The following is a 13,509-nucleotide window of genomic DNA, read 5'->3' as shown; positions in this document are numbered from 1 at the left end:
TATTTGTTAACAGTACTTTCTTTAAGGCTGCTACACATATTAAGGTTTCAAAATAGCTGTATGAAGTAGTTAATAATTTGGGATGCATGTGTCACGGGTTGATGAGAGACAGGCGGAACAATTTTTTCCCAATGATGTTTTCGGTCGGAAGGGTTCCGGTGTGACACCCGGCTGGTTCCGGTTTCCCCGTGAGTTATACTCAGACGCCCGGGTCAACGCATCTATCGACAGGTGTGCAATCGCTCATTGTCAGGTGATGTCACACTCGTGGAACACAAAATGCATTATGGGTATAGCCGCCATTTGTAAGGTATCAATGCTAGTGTGTTCCATTCATAGACAGTAAAAGAAATGGACACAGCGACCTCATTGGAACTCAATTGAGACAAGTGAAGCCCATTTTTAGCGTTTTTTTAGCACTTCCGTTTCTGACGCGCAGACTCAAACGAAGCTTGACGACGTCAGCAACCTGTCTGACAGATGTAAATCTTCTAGTAGCTGTGCGTGCAAACTGCCATAGTTAATCTTGCAGAGACGGCGAGCTTGAGTGAGGAGTTCTTTGGCATGAGTGAGCAGGAGTAAGTATTCTGATTAATTATTTTGTAAAGTATTTTAAAATGTAACGCCAGTACGCCATATTAAGTTAATTACCTGCGAGCTTCTCCTCCTGTCTGTACGGTAATGCAGAGTGGTTATGACGCAATCGTTAGCCTATTTTTACAAAAACTGTTTCTACGGGGCCATAATGTAACATAGAAGGTAATGGAGCCCCTTATACATTATCATGTATCTTTAAAAATAAATAATTAACAAACTGAGTCTTTAAACGCCTCAGATGTAAAGTTATTCGCTGTCAAAGTGACGCCAAAATGAATGGTAGTCAATGGGAATGCTAACGCAAGTGAAGTTCTGCTAAAAGATGGCAGCGCGCGGCCGACTTCAACTTCCGGTCGACTTCCTTGCCGCCTGGTTCCATTGGGAGGATTGTGTTGGTCTTTAATGTGGTAAAATGGTACGTTCTCGTTGTGTGATAGGCTGCATATCTAGTCTCATGACAGAACGGGTCACGAAGCTCAGATGTTGAAATTAATGCAAGCGGCATGCGCTTCAGTCTATGTAGTAAACAAACCCGCTCGTCTCTGCCATTCATTCACACAGAGACGCGCAGAACACGGATTCATATTTCAAACAACTTTTGCGGCTTAACATTTACAGATACTGGTCCATATCGAGATTTGATCTGATTAATTTATGCTAACTTTGACAAATTCCATGACTGTCCATATTAAAATGTAAGTTTCATTTTCATGACTGGATTTTGAGATTCTGTCCTCGTTTTCTGCTTCGCGGAAATCATAGCACTGAACCGGGTTTGAACAGGACCTCGGTACTACCGGTAGCCTACTTAAAGAAACCTGGTACCGTCACATTTAAAAAATTTTAGTACCGACTTGGTACCGAAGTACCGGGTCTTTTGACAACACTATACCATAAACAAGATAATTTACAATGTCTTAGTATGAGGATGAAGGTAGCAATGCAGGGTCAGCACTCCAACTTAATGCAGTCAGCTCATATGGATCTATGTTATGAATGGATGACAATTTCTCCATATAACGGTCCCTGGCATCTTTATTGAATTTATCTCGGTACGGCCTTTTCTCAATCTTCTTTTGCTTCTCCAGGTTTACGAGTTATATTTACTTATTATCTTTATAGTTATCTAAGTAGTTATATTAGTTATTTATTCTATTATTTACTTCTATTCTTGTAATCGTGGTTGTTTCAGTCAATAGCGATACCTCATAAATGGCGCCGTGGTGACGTCACACACAACAAAACCACGTGTCTGACAAAGAGCGATTAGAAGGTGGCGATTGGGACAGGTACCGGGAATGCGGCTTATAAAAGTACTTCGGGGTAAAGGATGAAAATGAGCTCCTGATTTTTTACTTTTAAATGTTGTTTTGAGACAAGACAGACGATCAGTTTTTATTAAATTATATAAATTAAGACCTTCTGCAACATATTAACTACACAAGAACATTGAAAAATCTGCAGAAGACAAATAGCAGACAAGCGACTGACAGAAGGCTTAATGGTCCCACAACTACCACGGGAGAGAGTAAAATAGGAACTCCAAGTGAGTACACAAAATATCTACAATCAACAATCAACCACCTTTGTTTTGCAGAAAGATTTGCCCAAAACTGTGATTTAATTAAGCTACAATATAAGGGCTAACTCCAGTAGATATTGGCATTCATAAAACAAAAACAACAACAACAAACCGCAAGCAACTGTCAGAATATTTGAAAAATGACAGAATCAATCCCTATAAACCCCTTAATCGGCTACGTAACTGTGACGTCACCGCTCTAGCTGGAGGCAAAACATAAGGCAGAACTCATTGCAGGTGCGCTAAAAGTTTGAGGTTTTGACTTTAAAATGTCTTCTTGTTGGGTTTTTGGCTGCCAGAATAGAAGGAACAGCATTTTTGTTTCAAAACTAAAGTTTTACCGGATCCCGGCAGACATTCCTTCACAGAAATCAAGAAGACAATTGTGGTTGAATGCTATACGGCGTACAGACTGGACGGAGATGATCATAAATAATGCTCATGTTTGCAGTGCACACTTCATATCAGGTAAAATAATCTATGCATATGAACTGGTGTGTTGGTTTTATCTAGTAAATCAGCAAGTTTCTGTTTTATAGGTGATAAGTCGCCAACCTTAAGCACACTAGCTAGTTTAAATGTTAAACAAACATAAAGCAATAGATGTGTGTGCCATCCTTTGAATGGTCTCTTAAAATAATACACATTGCTAATCATAGGTAGCCCAGCGATAGGTTACATTAGAAAATAAGCCTTGACAAAATTCCCCATACCACCCAAAAGTAATTCATATGGCCGTATGGCATACAGGGTCAGGTAGCATGCTTCCATCCACAAGACAAAAAAAAAAAAAAAAGCTGTCACAGTCCCGCAGAGTCAGAGACTGTACATATTCACATGTATATGTATGTGTGTGTGTATTTGCAAAGACCTCTAACTAGCTTGCTCTTATCTGTTTTCTTTTTATTTATAATATTATTTAAAATCCCATGCTACGTGTACTGTGTTAACCTAACTGAGACTTGTTATAGCACTTATATATCATTGCTCTTTTTGTTGTTTTTGATTGCTTCCACTGTCTTCATCTGTAAGTCGCTTTGGATAAAAGCGTCTGCTAAATGAATAAATGTAATGTAATGTAAATGTACATATTCGGACAGTTCCGAACCTTCTTCTGCATCCATGTTTAATAAACCCCTCCTAACGTGCTAGATTATGCTTGTCATCATTGCGTCCGTGCCTGTTTTTGCCTCCAGCTAAGCCCCGCCAACCCGAAGACGTTGGAATGTTTACAAACTTTTAAGGGGTCTATAACATACCCATCTAAAACTACCAATGAGATCCTAAAGAAGATACATAAAGATAAGCTCCTGAAGGACAGTCCAGAAACCCTGTACTCAGACCTGTACAGCAATGGAGAGGTCAGTAACATCATATTCCACAAAGAAAACCCAGAAGCCTGGCACTCAGCAATCAGACATCATTACCCAACAGTCATCAGAAAGGGCATCAGTAATGGATGGAAGCTACAGATCAAGGAAGGGGATGAGTCAGATTGAGATGTCATGATAAAAGCCAACCTGTATAAAAATGGGACTGTAATGATTCAGGGCAAGCTGAAACAATTTGAAAAGGACTTCCTGCATATTAAAGAAAAAGCTCAGCTGAACAAGATCAGCCCTAATACACAAAAGTGTGCAGAAGAGCCTTTTATGTCCAGCCATCAGTCCAGAAACGACAGTGAGGAGATCTCCCTTCTACACCGCATCATCATGACATGAAGGAGAAGTTCAGGGAGATGGAGCTGGAGCTGGTGCAGCTGAGAGAGGAGATGCATGGAGCAGTGAAGGAGACGGATCCAACACAGAAAGAAGCGGATTACAGGAAAATAATAGAAATGCTTAAGAAAGAAACTCAAGAAATGAAAAAACAGGGAGAAGAGTACAGCAATCAGCTGTCTGTAATGAGGGAAGAGATGAGAAAGCTGAGAGAGTCCCACATAATAGAGCGGTGAGCTGTGGAGAAGCAGTCGACTCAGAGAGGAGACCAGCAGCCACAAAAAGAAGAATTGGCCATTCAAAACAGGAACATATGGAGGACACTTTGAAAATCTGTACAAAACAACTGAAACAAATCCTGCTCGAAATGAATTAAAAAACAAATTGGAAATCCTGTAAGAAAAAATTAAAGACAATCAGAACCCACTGGACTTCCCAATCACAGTAAATGAGCTTACAGATAGACTACATGTTTTAAAACCCAACAAGGCATGTGGCATCGATGGAATATTAAATGAAATGATAAAATACACCAACGACCAATTCAAAACCGCAATTCTCAAATTATTCAACCTTGTTTTGAGCGTAGGATATTTCCCCGACACCTGGAACCAAGGCTTAATTACACCAATCTTTAAACAAGGAGACAAATATGAGGCAAACAATTACAAAGGCATATGTGTCAAAAGCAACCTGGGAAAAAATTCTGTTCGATTATTAATGAGATTGCAAATATTCCTCAAAACCCACAAAATCCTGGACAAAAGTCAAATTGGATTTCTGTCCAAACACAGAAGGTCGGACCACATCTACACCCTCCACACAATCATTGGTCGACATGTATACCAAAATAAATCCAAAATCTTTGCTTGCTTTATTGACTTTGAGAAGGCTTTCGACTCGATCTGGCATGAAGGACTCTTTCCAAAACTACGGGAGAATGGGATTGGAGAGAAACATTTGATATGAAAAGCTCCATGTATAAAAACAATACATGTGCTGTAAAAATAGGATGTTTGCTCTTTGCAGATGATTTAGTGATTCTGTCAAAAACAAAAGAGGGACTACAGCAGCTCCTTGACGTCATAGAGACATTGTCAAATGTGGGCTCTCAAAATTAACCTAGCAAAAACTAAAATAATGATTTTTCAAAACAGATCCAGATGTAGGGAAAATAAATACATCTTTCGAGCAGGAAACCAAGTCCTCCAACACACCCATGAATACACTTATCTGGGACTAAAACTGAGTTCTACAGGGAACTTTAATCTGGCTGTAAATGTCGTGTGGAAAGAGGACCAGAGAGAGCAATTCGCGGAGCAAATATTGTCTTTAATGTTCAAACTCAGGAGCTTCAGATTATTAGGGAATGCAAACAGAAAAAAACCCAAAGGGCAAAACTGGAACCAAAACTCGTCTTTGTTCAAAAGGAGAAAGCAAAAGCCACCGGCCGCCCCGGCGGATTGAGTACGGTGGACAGCTCCGCAACCTCGCAGTAGAGAGGGAGAGATCAGCAGGTCAGGGGACGAGCAGCGGCTAAACTTCCAGGCTCACACACACAGCACCCCGAACAAACAGGACTAAGACTGGGACAAAACGACAGGGAACAAGACATACCAGTTAAGCGTATTTAGGGGAATAATCTGGCAAGGCAGGTAGGGAGGGAAGGGAAAGAAGTAGGAGTGTTAATCAGAGGAGAAGAGGAAACAGGTGCGGGAAGCCAAGCGCGAAGAGTAGCGCAATGAGGAGCAGCTGAAGGAGATTAACGAGAGAAGAAAGATTAGTGCAAAGAGAAGAGAAGAAAAAGCATCAGAGAGGGGAGGGGAAAAGGGGAAAGGGAACCAGGATCATGACAGTGCCCCCGCCTCAACGAGCGCCTCCTGGCGCTCCCAAGGGGGAAGCCTGGCGGGAGCGGAGGAAATCATCAATAAGCGAACGGTCCAGAACGTCCCGGGAGGGGATCCAACTTCTCTCCTCGGGACCATAACCCTCCCAGTCCACTAGGTACTGTCGACCCCGCCCCCGGCGGCGGACGTCCAATAATCTACGAACCCTGTAGACAGGGGATCCCTCAACCTGAACGGGGGGGGGTGGAAGACCGGGGTGGGGCGCGGATAACCGGTTTAATGCAAGACACATGAAAAACAGGATGGACACGACGGAGATTGGGAGGGAGTTGGAGGCGGACCGCGACAGGACTAATAATCTTAGAAACTCGAAACGGCCCAACGAAACGAGGGGTCAATTTGCGTGAGATCGACTGGAGGGGCAGGTTAAGAGTAGACAGCCAAACCCTTTGACCGCAAATATATCTAGGGCTCTTGACTCGGCGGCGATTAGCGATACGTAGGGTCCGGTCTCTAAAACGGCAAAGAGCGGATCTGACCCTCCTCCAGGTACGCTTACAGCGCTGAACGAACGCCTGAGCCGACGGGACGTTGGACTCCGAGTCCTTGCACGAGAACAGGGGTGGCTGATAACCGAGACTAGCTTGAAAAGGGGATAGCCCAGTGGCCGAGGACGGGAGCGAATTATGAGCATATTCAGCCCAAGGGAGCTGTTCAGACCATGATGCTGGGTTGCGAAACGCAAGACTACGTAATATGCGGCCGATGGTCTGATTGGCTCGTTCGGCCTGACCATTAGTCTGAGGATGGAAACCGGACGAGAGGCTAGCGGATGCACCGATTAAACGGCAGAACTCCTTCCAGAACTGCGAAGCGAATTGTGGACCTCTATCAGAGACGACATCAGAAGGTAGACCATGTAGCTTAAAAACATTCTCAACGACAGTCTGGGCGGTCTCCTTGGCGGAGGGGAGTTTGGGTAGAGGAATAAAATGCGCTGCTTTAGAGAAGCGGTCGATGACAGTGAGGATAACGGTATTTCCAGCCGACGGGGGAAGACCCGAAATGAAATCAAGGGCGATATGGGACCACGGGCGTGAGGGAATGGGGAGGGGTCTAAGAAGGCCGGCCGGAGGGGAGTTACCAGACTTCGTCTGTGCGCACACCGCGCAGGCGGCTACAAAACTACGAGTGTCCCGTTCGCGGGAGGGCCACCAGAACCGTTGGCCTATGGAAGCCAGGGTGCCCCTAACGCCGGGATGGGCAGCTAATTTGGACGTATGAGCCCACTGGAGGACAGCCGGACGGACGGATGCAGGGACGAAAAGAAGATTAGAGGGGCATCGACGGGGAGTGGCGGAGTGAGAAAGAGCTTGTTTGACTAGTCTCTCGATTCCCCAGATGGCCGCACCAATCACACGCCCCTCGGGGATAACGGGAACGCGTGACTCGGAGCACTCTGAGGAATCGAAGAGGCGGGACAGAGCATCAGGCTTGACGTTCTTCGAGCCGGGTCGGTAGGAAATAGAAAAGTCGAAACGGGTGAAAAATAATGCCCAACGAGCCTGACGGGCACTCATCCTCCTCGCTGAACGAATATATTCGAGATTCCTGTGATCCGTCCATACCAAGAAAGGAACGCAGGAACCTTCTAGCCACTGACGCCATTCACTTAGCGCGAGGCGGATAGCGAGTAGTTCACGATTACCCACGTCGTAATTACGCTCGGAGGGAGTTAGTCGGTGCGAGAAAAAAGCGCAGGGGTGGATCTGACCATCGGAGGCAGACCGCTGGGAGAGTATAGCTCCAACGCCTGCTTCGGACGCGTCAACCTCGACTATGAACTGTTTGGAGGGGTCAGGGGTCATTAGGATGGGAGCGGATGTGAAAAGGGTCTTCAGGCGGTCAAAAGCGCGCTGGGCGGACTCGGTCCATTCAAAACTGGACTTGACAGAGGTAAGGGCGGTTAGGGGCGCTGCGACCTGACTGTAGTTGCAAATGAAGCGGCGGTAAAAATTGGCGAACCCCAAGAAACGCTGCAAGGCGACGCGAGAATCAGGAACTGGCCAGTCAATAACCGCCTTAACCTTAGCGGGGTCCATGCTAATGCCCTCCCCTGAAATAACCGATCCCAAAAAGGTGACCGAGTGCGCGTGAAAGCAGCATTTCTCCGCCTTGACGAACAGCCTATTCTCGAGAAGCCTTTGAAGAACGCGGCGAACCTGCTGGACGTGCACCTGGAGGGAGGGCGAGAAGATAAGAATGTCATCTAGATAGACGAAAACAAATATATTTAGCATGTCTCTAAGAACATCATTTACCAACGCCTGAAAAACCGCGGGGGCGTTTACGAGGCCGAACGGGAGAACGCGATACTCAAAGTGCCCAAGGGGCGTGTTAAACGCGGTCTTCCATTCATCCCCCTCCTTTATGCGAATTAAGTGATAGGCGTTGCGAAGGTCCAACTTCGTGAAGAATTTGGCGCCCTGCAAGACCTCAAAGGCCGATGACATGAGGGGTAATGGATAACGGTTCTTAATAGTTATCTCGTTAAGGCCCCGATAGTCTATACAGGGGCGCAAGGAACCATCCTTCTTCTTAACGAAGAAGAACCCGGCGCCCGTGGGAGAGGATGAGGGAACTATGGTACCTGCGTCCAGGGACTCCGATAGATATTTTTCAAGAGCTTCGCGTTCTAGCCTCGACAGGGAATACAGTCTACCACGAGGTGGCGTAGTGCCCGGGAGAAGGTCGATGCTACAGTCATAAGGGCGGTGAGGGGGGAGAGAAGCGGCCCGCGAACGACTGAAAACCATCCGCAGATCGTGATACTCCTCCGGCACCCCAGACAAATCCCATGGATCTTCCTGAAACACAGAGACAGAGGATACAGGAGGAATAGCAGAGGTTAAACAGTTGACATGACAAGACACATTCCAAGAGAGGATGGTACCCCTTATCCAGTTAATCTGGGGATTATGAAGTACTAGCCAGGGATGCCCTAAAACTACTGGGAAATAAGGAGAATGAAAAGTTAAAAAGGACATGGTCTCACGGTGGTTACCGGAGATAGTGAGTGTTAAGGGTGGAGTCTCATGGTTAACCCTCGGGAGAGAGCTTCCATCTAGAGCAAATAGGGGAGAGGGTGCATCTAACTCCATCAGGGGAATACCTTGCGCACGAGCCCATGACTCATCCACGAAATTGCCCTCGGCCCCGGAGTCAATCAGAGCCCTGCAGGAGGCAGAGGAGCCAGGCCAGCGAAGATGGATCGAGAAGGTGGTGCAGGAGTTAGGAGGAGAGACTAGAGTGGTTGCGCTCGCCAGAAGCCCTCCCCTCACTGACGAGCTCTGTCTTTTAACGGGCACACGGCGACAAAATGCGCAGGTGAAGCGCAATACATGCAGAGTCGATTGACCACTCTTCGTTCTCGCTCTGCAGCGGAAATGCGGATGCCGCCCAGTTGCATGGCCTCAGGTTCAGAGGAGGGAAGTGCCAGGGGATCGGCGGGCGGAGGAGCCAGTAGGGCGGACTCCAGACCCCGAGCGCGGCGGCGCTGGTCAAAACGCTTCTCGATGCGTAAGGCCAAGTCGATCAGTGCATCCAGGCGAGTAGGGACCTCCCTGGACAATATCTCATCCCTTATACCCCCGTGGAGCCCCTCCAGAAAACGAGCGAGCAGCGCCGGTTCATTCCAGCCACAGGAGGTTGCCAGAGTGCGGAACTCGATAGAAAAGTCTGTAACTGAGCGCTTACCCTGGCGCAGAGAAGACAAGAGGCGGGAGGCCTCCTCCCCGTAGACAGACCGGTCGAAGACACGGATCATCTCCTCCTTGAAGAGGGAAAAACGCTCGACACACACAGCCCTTGACTCCCAGACTGCCGTTCCCCACTGGCGAGCCCGTCCGGAGAGGAGAGAGATAACGTAGGCGATCCTGGCCCTGTCCCCAGAATAGGTTGACGGCTGGAGGGAAAACACAACCTCGCATTGGATTAAAAATGAACGGCACTGGGTGGGCTCACCGGAATAGCACGGCGGGTTGTTAATGCGAGGCTCCGTGGAGTGAACGGATCCGGACAGGGCTGGCGGATTGAGACTACACTGGTGGAGTTGTCTAGCCAGATCCGTCACCTGAGCCGCCAGCGTCTCCACGGCCTGTCTGGCGGCCGATAATTCCTCCTCGTGTTTACCCAGCATAACTCCCTGGATCTCGACGGCCGTCTGTATCGGATGCTCTCCTGCTGGGTCCATAGTGGCCAGATTATTCTGTCGTGTGGAAAGAGGACCAGAGAGAGCAATTCGCGGAGCAAATATTGTCTTTAATGTTCAAACTCAGGAGCTTCAGATTATTAGGGAATGCAAACAGAAAAAAACCCAAAGGGCAAAACTGGAACCTAAACTCGTCTTTGTTCAAAAGGAGAAAGCAAAAGCCACCGGCCGCCCCGGCGGATTGAGTACGGTGGACAGCTCCGCAACCTCGCAGTAGAGAGGGAGAGATCAGCAGGTCAGGGGACGAGCAGCGGCTAAACTTCCAGGCTCACACACACAGCACCCCGAACAAACAGGACTAAGACTGGGACAAAACGACAGGGAACAAGACATACCAGTTAAGCGTATTTAGGGGAATAATCTGGCAAGGCAGGTAGGGAGGGAAGGGAAAGAAGTAGGAGTGTTAATCAGAGGAGAAGAGGAAACAGGTGCGGGAAGCCAAGCGCGAAGAGTAGCGCAATGAGGAGCAGCTGAAGGAGATTAACGAGAGAAGAAAGATTAGTGCAAAGAGAAGAGAAGAAAAAGCATCAGAGAGGGGAGGGAAAAAGGGGAAAGGGAACCAGGATCATGACAGTAAATGGATTAAAAACACTATTCGACATGAAATTCCAATTCAAACCTGGCTAAAAATCCTAAAATCTGTATGGAACAGGGACCTCTAAAAACCCAAGATTTCTCAAAATGGGAAAAAGAAGAAATCGAAATTCTGCGTACACAAATTTGTAAAAATATCCTAAAAGTAAACAGATCAACGCCAAACAACTCGTTCCGAGCTGAATTAGGACATACCCCTTATTGATCAGTATCCAAAAAAGATCTGTGAAGTTCTACCTGCACCTGAAGCACAGCGAGCCAAACTCATACCAGGCTGAAGCCCTGCAGTGTAACGAGCAGAACCTGCAGCGGAGCGCTCTCTCACAGCTGATGCTCAAACTACAGCCAGACCAGCACAGCACCATCCGACCAAACCAAATTATACAATTACAAAAACAGAATTACATCACCTACTGGAAAGATGCTACTAAATCACAGAAGATGATGGAGCTGTATTTAGACCTGAAGAAAGATTATATACCAGCAGAATACCTGAGGGGTGTAGAAGATCCCAAATTAAGAAAAACACTTACAAATTACAGACTGAGCAATCACCGTCTGGCTGTAGAGAGAGGATGACACAGACAGAGATGGCAGAGACTGTGTTTACTGTGCTCTCAGAGAGAGCTGGAGACTGAGGAACATCGTTTACTACACCGTGATTACTATCACAACATAAGAGCTGCATATTTCCACAGATTCAAACAAATTGAACCAAATTTTATGGCATTACCAAATACATTTTAGGGGAAAATTCTAAAATGATCACAACAGCAACTAGATACGTATCAGCCTGTGACAAACTAAGACTGTCAGCCAGTGGAAAAAACGGTAACACTTTAGAATAAGGTTCCATTAGTTAATGTTAGTTAATGTATTAATTAACATGAACAAACAATGAATAATACATTTATTACTGTATTTATTAATCTTCGTTAATGTTAGTTAATGAAAATACAGTTATTCATTGTTAGTTCATGGTAATTCACAGTGCATTAACTAATGTTAACAAGCACAACTTTTGATTTAAATAATGCATTAGTAAATGTTGAAATTAACATGAACCAAGACTTATAAATGCTGTAGAAGGATTGTTCTTGCTTAGTTCATGTTAACGAAAGTAGTTAACTAACATTAACTAATGGAACCTTATTCTAAAGTGTTACCGAAAAAACTATTATTTTTTTTTGTCTTTTTCTTGTTTGAAGAAAAAAAGGAAAGCATATACTTAATTATTTTACAAATCTGTTTTTGTTTTATGTATTACATAATTGTTTATTCCTTATTCATGCAATGTACAATGCTTTGGCTATACTGTGCAAGTCATGCCAATAAAGCTCATTTGAATTTGAATTTGAGAGAAAGAGAGAGAGGAAGTGTGACAGAAACAGATTTTCTACTGGCTGTGAATAGGAGGTAAAGTCTTTTCTACAAAAAAGGACGCATAGAGACAGGAGAACGGATGCACACATGTACGTATGTTTGGAACAAGTTAAGTACCAAGTTTACCTTCTATATGGTTCTTTGAAGTTTGTTGTGTCCATATGGATGTGGTGATTGGATGATCGTGGGCTGGAAGTTAAACACTATAAAGGTCTAAACTCTCAATGTCAGCATGCTTCTGGTTGTTCATTCCTCTCACTGTCTTTGAGCCATAACTCTCTCGAAGCTGGATATTCTGTTCTCACCTTGCTGCATCCGTGGGATGATAGTTTTGCTTTTAATCCATATTATGATGTTTTAACCTCTCAACGCAAGTGTATCTGTAGCTGTTCCTCTTCTCCGTTGTTTTGTCTATGGCTGTCTACCCTTGTGCTGATTCTGAGTGGAAGGTGTTGACGACAAGGAGCTAGCTCTTGTATCCAGTGCTGTCCGATGACAACTATACTTCTGGTTGCTTATGAATTCTCCTTACCTCCAAGGATGAGGAACCAGGTTGGAGCCACGAGCAAAGGCCTTAATACACTGTGAGTGTGTGGATTGTAGTGATTATGGTGAAGATTCATATGTTCTACTCTAATCAGTGTTTGAGTGTATTATAGAGCTGTGAGCAATGCTTCCCCTGCTTTCCTGACCTGTCTGAAAGAGGAGTCGTACCTACATACTCCCCATTATCTGGCCTGGTGCCGATTGTTGGACACTTGAAGCCATTCCCCCTTCGCTGTTCTGGTCCGCCTGGAAGAGGAGCCATACTTGTATACCTGCCTGGTCTGGCTTGGAGCTGCCGCGTTAAGGACGCGAGTCATTACTCCTTTGCTCTCCTGATTTGTTGGGAAGAGAAGAAATACCTGTATACTTCCCATTGCTGGGCCTGGAGCCGATTGTTGAAGATGTGATGCTATCCCTCCTTCCCTGTTTTGGTTTGCCTGGAAGAGGAGCCATACACACATACTCACCTGTCCGGCCTGGAGCTGTCTTGTTAGTGACGTGAGTTATTTCTCCGTTTTTTTTCTTACCTGTTCGGAAGAGAAGCTGTGCTTGCATACCCACCATTATCGGGCCTGGAGCCAACTGTTGAAAGTGTGAAGTCATCCCTCCTTTGCTGTTCTGGGCTGCTGGAAGAAGAGCCTCCCCCTGCCTGCCTAACCTAGTCCGGTTGGGAGCCGATCCATTGACAAAGTGAGTTAATATACCTTTGTTTTCTTGGCCTTACTTGGAGAAAAGCCACTATCTATATGTATATCATTGACTGGCTCAGAGCCGATTTAGTAACGAAGTGAGCTGTTGTTCTTCGTTCTGAACTGTCTAAAAGGAGGACTCATATTTGCATGCTTATCATTGCATTGTTCAACAAGGGGTAATTCCAGTTACATACTCACCCTGTGGTGCATAGCCTGACTGGAGAAGTGGAACGCCGGTATCCTTAGGGGAGGAGGAGCTTGAGTGTTTTATCTAGGAAAA

Source organism: Carassius auratus, chromosome 40 (genome assembly GCF_003368295.1).
Source record: "Carassius auratus strain Wakin chromosome 40, ASM336829v1, whole genome shotgun sequence".
In the NCBI taxonomy this organism is placed as follows: domain Eukaryota; kingdom Metazoa; phylum Chordata; class Actinopteri; order Cypriniformes; family Cyprinidae; genus Carassius; species Carassius auratus.
The sequence above is the reverse complement of the archived record's forward strand: the minus strand, read 5'-3'. Positions refer to the sequence as shown.